Below are 8020 nucleotides of genomic sequence, written 5' to 3'. Positions count from 1 at the left end.
CCCCTGCCCGCCCGCCCGCCAGCCACAGGCAGCCGGGCCGGGCCAGGCCACCTGCCCCTGGATCCCACCCTCCAGCCCTAGCCGCGGAGAGAGGCAGCCGGAGTGCGGGGTGGAGCCTCCAGGCCGGGCCGCAGCCCTTGGCGCCCGGGACCATGTGCTCAGAAGGGGGGACGGGACGTGCCCCGCCCACCGCCCGGCCAGCCCCGCAGCCGCGGCAGCACTCAGTCATTCTGGCCCCCGCAGCGCGCTCCCAAGAGCCGGGCGGCCCTCGGCCGGTCCGAGTCATTTTCCAGGCCGGGCTCCACGACTTCGCGCGAGAGGCTATTCCGCAGTCGGGCGCTTTCTTGTTGTCCTGTCACTTTAACTCCGCCTTGCTGGCACGGCTCCAGGAGCAAGTTAGCGCCTGGGGCTGGTTAAACGGGTGGGGCTCTGGAGGAGCAGCGGAGGGGGGGAAAACGTGCCTCCTGTCTGTGTAGCCTAATGAAAGGAGGCGCTGGAACAGGTCGACGATCGGGGAAAGACACGCAAAGCTTTCTGGGGATTGAAGTCTCCCCTCTCTCCTTTTTACTCTGCATCGCCCCTTCAACAGCGACCCAGGGGGGTTGTTAGTGTGCCGATCTTCAGCGGCTACTCGCTGCTTGTGTGCCATGATCATGTTACTGAAATATCGGGTCTGCCTAGCTGAGAGCCAATAACAGCCTGACAGGGATAAGGAAAAAATGCTTTATTCTGCAGAAGAAAGGAGAGCTCTGTAATGGATACAGAAGACTCTACTGCACACAAGTTTCACAAGCTTTTTATACACTTTCAGACAAAGACCATTATATAGCTTAGAGTATTTATATAGCTTAGAGTAGTTTGCTATTTTTGCTTTTTTCCTTCTAATTACTTTGCTTCTACTCTCTGTGTCTTCTGAACAGGTCCTGCTCTGAAGAATCTCTCCTCACCCCAAATCAGCTAAGTGTCTCAAACAGTTGTTTTGACACTAAGAGGGACAATACCTTGCTGGACAGACACTGAAAGTGACATTTCCTAAACAGAAATTTCTGCCGGTAATGGGTAATATTTCTCATTTTTCTTTTGGCAGTGATGATATTTCCCTTTTTCAGTTCTGCTAATTATATGCTGTTACTCAACACAAGCATCTAAACATATCCTCACTATAACTATTGATACCCTTTTGTCCTTGACTGTTTTCAGTAATCCAAAGAAAAAGTCCATCTAATACAGTGGTTCTCAAACTTTTGTATTGGTGACCCCTTTCATACAGCAAGCCTACACTTTTTTTATATTTAACACTATTATAAATGCTGGAGGCGAAGCGGGGTTTGGGGTGGAGGCTGACAGCTTGTGACCCCCAAGTAATAACCTTGTGACCCCCTGAGGGGCCAAAACCCCCAGTTTGAGAACCCCTGATCTAATAGAACCATGTACTTACTACCTATTACATTTTACTAGGTATGATGAGACTGATGACTTCATTCCCGAGTAGGTTCATTTAAGTTCATCTACGGTTCACATTGTTGCTGCAAAGAAATAAATTATGGAAAGATCTGTACAAAGCTGAAAGAACCAGCTTCATTGCAATGCAATCTGTCATCATTCTTGACAGCATAATGTGTTGTTGCTGTCTAAAGAATACATTTAACCAGTTTATTGTCTCTAGAGCAGTGGTGTGCAACCTGCGGCCCGTGGGTCGCATGGAGCCTGTCAGGGTAATACGCTTGTGGGCTGCAAGACAGTTTGTTTACATTGACTGTCTGCAGGCATGGCCATCCATAGCTCCCAGTGGCCACGGTTAGCCGTTCCCGGCCAATGGGAGCTGCGGGAAGCAGCAGTCAGCACATCCCTGCGGCCCGCGCCGCTTTCCGCAGCTCCCATTGGCCGGGAATGGTGAACCACGGCCACTGGGAGCTGCAGGGGGGCATGCCTGATGATGGCCAATGTAAACAAACTGTCTTGCGGCCTGCCAGCGGATTACCCTGACAGGCCGCAGGTTGCCCACCACTCCTCTAAAGTCTTCAGTGTCATTGCCTGCATTCACATTTAACTACCTTTATAGCTTTCCTTCATAATAGTTATATGCCCTGTACTCCTCATGTAAACTAAAACGTTCAAGAGTATTAAGACAAAAGCAAGAACTTTATCATTATGTTCAGACTGTAAACACAGAAAAGATAGAACATTGAAAATGATGGCTCCTTACATTATACATTAGTATTTGCTGTTAACTTTTTTGCACTACAAACAGCCCTCAAAAGTTAGGAGATGTGTTTGTATTATGACACAGTCTTTAATTATGTGACCATGTCACCTCTGGTGCTACCTGGCTAGTTCCCAAACACACACTGGGCTGTTTCTTTCACAAAGGTGAGTGCTTATTCCTCTCTTACGTAAATACCATGCAATACAGGCTTACAACAAGGTTAGGCTTCCCTGCAGCCCTCACTCCCCAGCCCAAGCTCACCTTCTGAACCCCTCCTGAGCTGTCCTTGCTTCCTGTTTCTTCCCCTTATAGTCTCCCCAAATGGCGTGTTAGCCCAGTGATTGTCACTCAGGTGCTCACTATCCCCCAACAGAAAGTGTACCTCAATCTCAACTTAGGGTTGACAGTTCTGCTTGGACATATTCCTGGAGGTTTCATCACATGACATAATCTTTAATGAAAGATTAGTCTTTAATTCCTGCACACTCCAGGACAATCCTGGAACGTTGGCATCCCCTAACCTGTACTTGGCCTACTACAAGAGGTGCCATCTTTCTGAGTTGCTGGGGATCTCCACCCCAGGCCCTTCCTCCACTCCACCCCTTCCCCCAAGACCCCACCCGCCCCACCTTTTCTTGCCCCTGCTCCACCCCCTCCCCCGGTGTGCTCCACCCTCGTTCCTTCCCCTCTCCACACATCGCTGAACAGCTGATCGTGGCGGATGGGAGGTGCTGGGAGGGAGGAGGAGGAGCTGATTGTGGGGGCTGCCGGTGGGTGCTGAGCATCCACCATTTTTTCCCAGGGGTGCTCCAGCTCCAGAGCACCCATGGAATTGGCATCCATGCCTGCAACCTTCTCCAGGCTGCAGCAATGTCAGTGATCAGGGTGCCCTTGCCTCATTAATTGCACACCCCTGACCTTCCCCATGAGCCCCAATAGGCTATTTTGGATCTTTGAAGTCTTGTGAGGCTTCCAAAGACACCACAAGTAACCCTGCCTTGTGAGGGGCAGAGGGAAAGGGGCAGGCACTCTGGAGGTCCTGGTCGGTACATCCTAGGGAAACATCAGTAGGGATGATGTTTTGGACACCTTTCAGGACTAGGAACCAGTGTTAGGCTTTGTGTAACTTTTTCTTTTATCGCCAGTAGTGAGTGCAGCTCCAGAAATACTTGGAACTAATCTCAGCAGGGTTTGTGGCATTTTCTGTGCCTGAGCATTCTGTGTGTTGCTCACCATAGTTATCTTATCACTGCACACACAGTGGAAATAATGTGTGTTTGGGGAAAATGTGGGCCAGTGCAGTGCTTACTGTAGCATATTTTAAACTCTCAGTTGTGATTAATCTCTTTCCTTTGACAAGACGGTGGCTCTTTAGAGACTCTCTTTGTGCAGAGGCTCTCTTGTGGCTGCTGTTTCTGGAGCACTGTTGTCAAGGATGACCCTTGAATTCAACTCCCTGAGGCTCAAAGCAATGGCCTAGCCATGAGAGAGTAAGTCCACTGAGATTGTGGAGAGAGAAATTGGAGCCCCCTGCCAGCCACTCATTAAAATTGAGTTAAAGTTGCTGTCACAAGTGCCTTATGCTCCCCAAATCCCTCCAGAATGTGGGACTTCAGACCCTGGAACCCAACTGTTGGAAAACCAGGAAATGCTCCTTTAGGAGGGACACAAGATAGGCTTTGGTACCAACAAGTTTGGGCATCCTGTCTTAAACCAATAGTGCTGCTATGGTGGGTGCATGGGCGCCAACTTATATGGGCTCGTGGGGCTAAAGCCCCAGGAATATTCATAGTCAGGGGCTCTGCTCCAGCAATATTTGGAGCTAGGTTTCTCCCCTGCTTGAAGCGCAGGGGAGTCAGAGGGCTCTGGGCTGCCGGCAGCAGCGGGGAGCCCAGAGCCCTTTAAATCCCAGCCACGGCTGGGAATCAGAGGGCTCTGCGCTGCCCGCAGGGGCAGAGAGCCCAGAGTCCTTTGAATCCCAGCGGCGGTGGCTGGGATTTAAAGGGCTCAGGGCTCCCCGCGGCTGCCAGCAGCCCAGAGCCCTTTGAATCCCAGCCCCTGGCCGCTGATTGCCCCCTCCCCAGACCCCTGCCCCAACTGCCTCCCAGGACCCCCACCCCCTATCTAAGCACCACTGGTCCTTGTCCCCCGATTACCCCCTCCCGAGACAACTGCCCCTTGGGACCCCAGCCCCTATCTAAGCCTCCTTTCTCCTTGTCCCCAAGTGCCCCATCCTGAGACCCCACCCAACTTCCCCCAGGACCCCACCCCCTACCTGTCCCCTGATAAACCCCCTGGACTCCCATGCCTATCCAATTGCTGCCTGTCTCCTGACTGCCCCTCCGAACCTCTGCCCCATCCAACCCCCCCTGTTCCTTGTCCCTTGACTGGCCCCCGGAACCCCCTACCCCTTCTCCAACCCCCAAACCGCTTACTGGGGGTTGGAGAAGGGCAGCAGGAGGGTATGGGGGGAGCCCAGGGCTGGGAAGGGGGGCAGCCAAATTTTTTTTTGCTTGGGGCAGCAAAAAACCTAGAGCCGGCCCTGCCCGGAGCTTCTCTGCCTGAACGTAAAGAGCCCGCAGCGCGCGTCTCTCTCCCTTGCTGCTGCTGCTGCCACCGCCTAAGGGCTACAGCATAACAGCAGTGCAAGCTGCTGGTGCTGTAGCACCTCAGGAGGGGGAGTGGAGTGGAGGGGGCCGTGCCGTGCCCCCTCACCATAATCCCATCTAGGTTGTAATTAATTTTGATTGAGTTGACCAGGACAATATCCCTAAGACCTGCAGACTTGTGGCTGCTGCTCTGTGACTTTTAAAGCAGATGAAGCCACTTTTGATTACAGCTTAAAACAAAACGATGCGGGTGAGAGGAGGAAGTGATTGATTGGTTTCACATAGGACCTGGAGTAAAATTGCTATAAAGGATTGTCTGAAACTGGTGTACAGACAAACTAGTGTGTGGCAAAGTCTTAAAATGACTGAGAATTGAAATATTTAATTGTAATGTGCTCTTAAATTAATCAGATTGCATCGACAATTAGGAACCATTTTTATACAGTGATGGTAAAATGTATATTGAAGTAGGTAAGTGCTGCTTCTGACTTTCCACTTTTAATTGACCCTTGTAATCTTGTGGCACTGGCGCGTTGTAGCTTCATTTTATATCGGCTTACAGGGCGGGAGTGGGGGGGCACCACCATTTTGGGCCCCACCAAAAATTATATAAACCTGCCACCTATGGGTGGGTGTCTTTGTTACTTCCTCATATTACAAAGGTAAGTCCGACCCCCTCTGTCAAACTGTCTGGAGTGGCTCACGAGCCTGAGTACCAACCTCAGGGCAGATTGTGAAGAAGCAGTGCACAAACCCCAAGCTGGTTATGAGTCCTATACTTAGATGTCACCAAGTGTAAACTCCTCAAGCAATATAACTTCCTTAACATAGATTCACAGACAGTCCTTTTGGGTGCTCTGGTATATCTTGCCACCTAGGTAAACTTGCCTCTCTGATTTTTGGTGTAAGGCACCATTTATCATAATAGTATTCAGGTTACTGCCATTCCCAAAGGACCAGCCACTTACCCCAGGTGAATTGCACCTTGGATCCTCCACCAAAGACAACACTTGTAGCTAATCCAATAATAAATTAACTAAAGATTTATTAAGTAAGAAAAAGAAATGAGTTATTTACAGGGTTAAAGGACAAACATGCACACTCAAATGAGTTACAATCTTAGGTTTCAAAAGGTGATAGAAGCTGCTGTGACGTGTATGCTCTGTGTGTCTTTTAGGACTAACCCAGGCTAAGCAGCTGGGGACCCCTTGCTTATGCTTGTAAATCTTTGCCCCTTAGAGCTCAAGCAGCATAAAGAGATACAGTTCCTTCTTGTCAGGGATTTTTATTCCTTTCCCCCACAGTTCAAGATGATGGGATGAGTGTACCTACACATCTCCTCTTCTTGGGCGGGGTTAGGGTTAGGGTTAGGTGTCTATGCTTCTCTCCTGACCGGGGGGGGGGGTTACAGTTTCAGGGGAAACACTTAAATACTGTCTTATAAAGTGGGATACAGATAGTATAAGTGAGATGAATGCATGCAGCAACTCTCAAGCATTTTAGGAAGCCTAAACACTGAGCATATTTTTATAAATCTAATACTTATTTTAACAGTAATCTCACAAAGGCGAGCCAGACTGGCTTCCAGCTATGCATTTGTCAGTGTTTAGTGAGGCCTGGGGTCCCTGGCATGAGCTGGCACCTGGTCTGCCAGCATCACACACAAGATAGGCTTTGGCGTCAACAAGTTTGGGTATTCTGTCTTAAACCAACAGTGCAGCAGCTCTGGTGGGTGTCTGTTACTACCTCCTATTACAAAGGTAGGTCCTACCCCCTTCATTATTATCCATTAGGCAACTGAGCAATTCTTTTCTTGTTTGTGCACAGATATGATTCGTGAATTAGTCCAAGACCGGTACAGAGGTGATGTTCTCACAAAAGACTCCCAAGCTGTTAAAAAACACTGTCATCCTCACCAAGGTTTATTATTTCAGCAGTTATCGAGCCTATTACTGAAGTGTCACTTTCATTTGTCTATCTGGGGAAGTTAACTGCAAGTGTGGTCATTGCCAGGGCACCACAGAGCCCTTCATATGAGATTCTCTTACCATAAATCAGTTTCATTGCCTCTTAAGCAAGGACTGCATAACAGTGATAGTTTATATCAGTTTGTCTGCTCCTAGGAGCTCATTTGTCACAGGGAGCACATCTGTCTTTGATTCTGACTGAACGCTTGCTCTCTTGGGAGCTTGAAGATTATTGTTCCAATGAGTCAATAGTTTAGTTACTTGGTGAACATTTATGAGGTAAACAAAGGAGGCTGATGCTTTAGATCTTATTCACCTCTTTGATTTTGTACTGGTGTAACTCCATTGAGTTTATTGGAGTTTCCCTTGATTTACACCAGTGCAAGTCAAAGGAGAAATGGACTCTAAACATTCTTCAAAGCCAGCCTTTTTTTTTTCCCCCAGAGAAACTTGCTGACAGTTTCAGTCTAGTTTTATCTGATGCATATCATTATCAGAAAGTGTTTTGCTATTTCTTCTGCTACTAAATTCAGATCATCATTTACTTTCTGTAATACCTTATCAGCATACCTTCTTCCATGCAACTCCCTATGCTTTATACCTCCATTATCCGGTCCATTATTCCTCTGTATAAACATAAACACACTTTTTTTTTCTATCAAGATGTTCAGTAACGCCTAATGCTCCCCCAGAGAAGTGTTAACCAACATCCCACTCTGTTATCAGTTGCTGATCCTGCTGGTAAAGGGTTAAGTGGGTTCTACTGACTCATTCAGATGCTACTTTACCTCACCCAGATATAAAGGAGGCAGGGAGTGGCTCTTTAGAGAAAGCAGATTTATGTTGTGAGATAAGTAGTCCTGAAGTAGGAACCTTTGCAGCAGCCAAGGTTACTGAAGCCAAACCCCAGTAAGGGAGCAAGTGTTTAAATCATAGATTATCAGAGTTAGAAGGGACCTCAAGAGGTCATCTTGTCCAACCCCCTGCTCAAAAAGCTGGACTAATCCCCAGGAAGATTCTTGCCCCAGATCCCTAAATGGTTCCCTCAAGGATTGAGCTCACAACGCTGGGTTTAGCAGGCCAATGCTCAAACCACTGAACTATCCCTCCCTGAGTCTATACACTGCGTGGACTTATTTCATAGCAGTTTGGGAAAGAGGTGTTCACACTCACAAGATTATAGATTTCAAAAACTTGTCTCCAATGCTTTGCTAGCCTCTTAGCTTTGCTAGCCTATT

General features: G+C 48.4%; 1 long non-coding RNA gene across 3 annotated transcripts in view; it reads left to right on the top strand.

Moving 5' to 3' along the window:
- Window positions 1–8020, top strand: part of LOC120396420 — a 30711-nt gene that overhangs the window by 1409 nt on the left and 21282 nt on the right. For 2 of the 3 annotated variants that reach the window (XR_005593121.1, XR_005593122.1), the window contains exon 2: window positions 921–1052. This is a non-coding gene — a long non-coding RNA (uncharacterized LOC120396420). Of the gene's footprint in view, window positions 1–18; window positions 396–920; window positions 1053–8020 lie in introns of those variants that run through there. The other variant, XR_005593119.1, reaches the window with a different exon arrangement.

Source organism: Mauremys reevesii, linkage group 2 (assembly GCF_016161935.1).
Source record: "Mauremys reevesii isolate NIE-2019 linkage group 2, ASM1616193v1, whole genome shotgun sequence".
NCBI lineage: Eukaryota > Metazoa > Chordata > Testudines > Geoemydidae > Mauremys > Mauremys reevesii.
The sequence above is the reverse complement of the archived record's forward strand: the minus strand, read 5'-3'. Positions and strand labels throughout refer to the sequence as shown.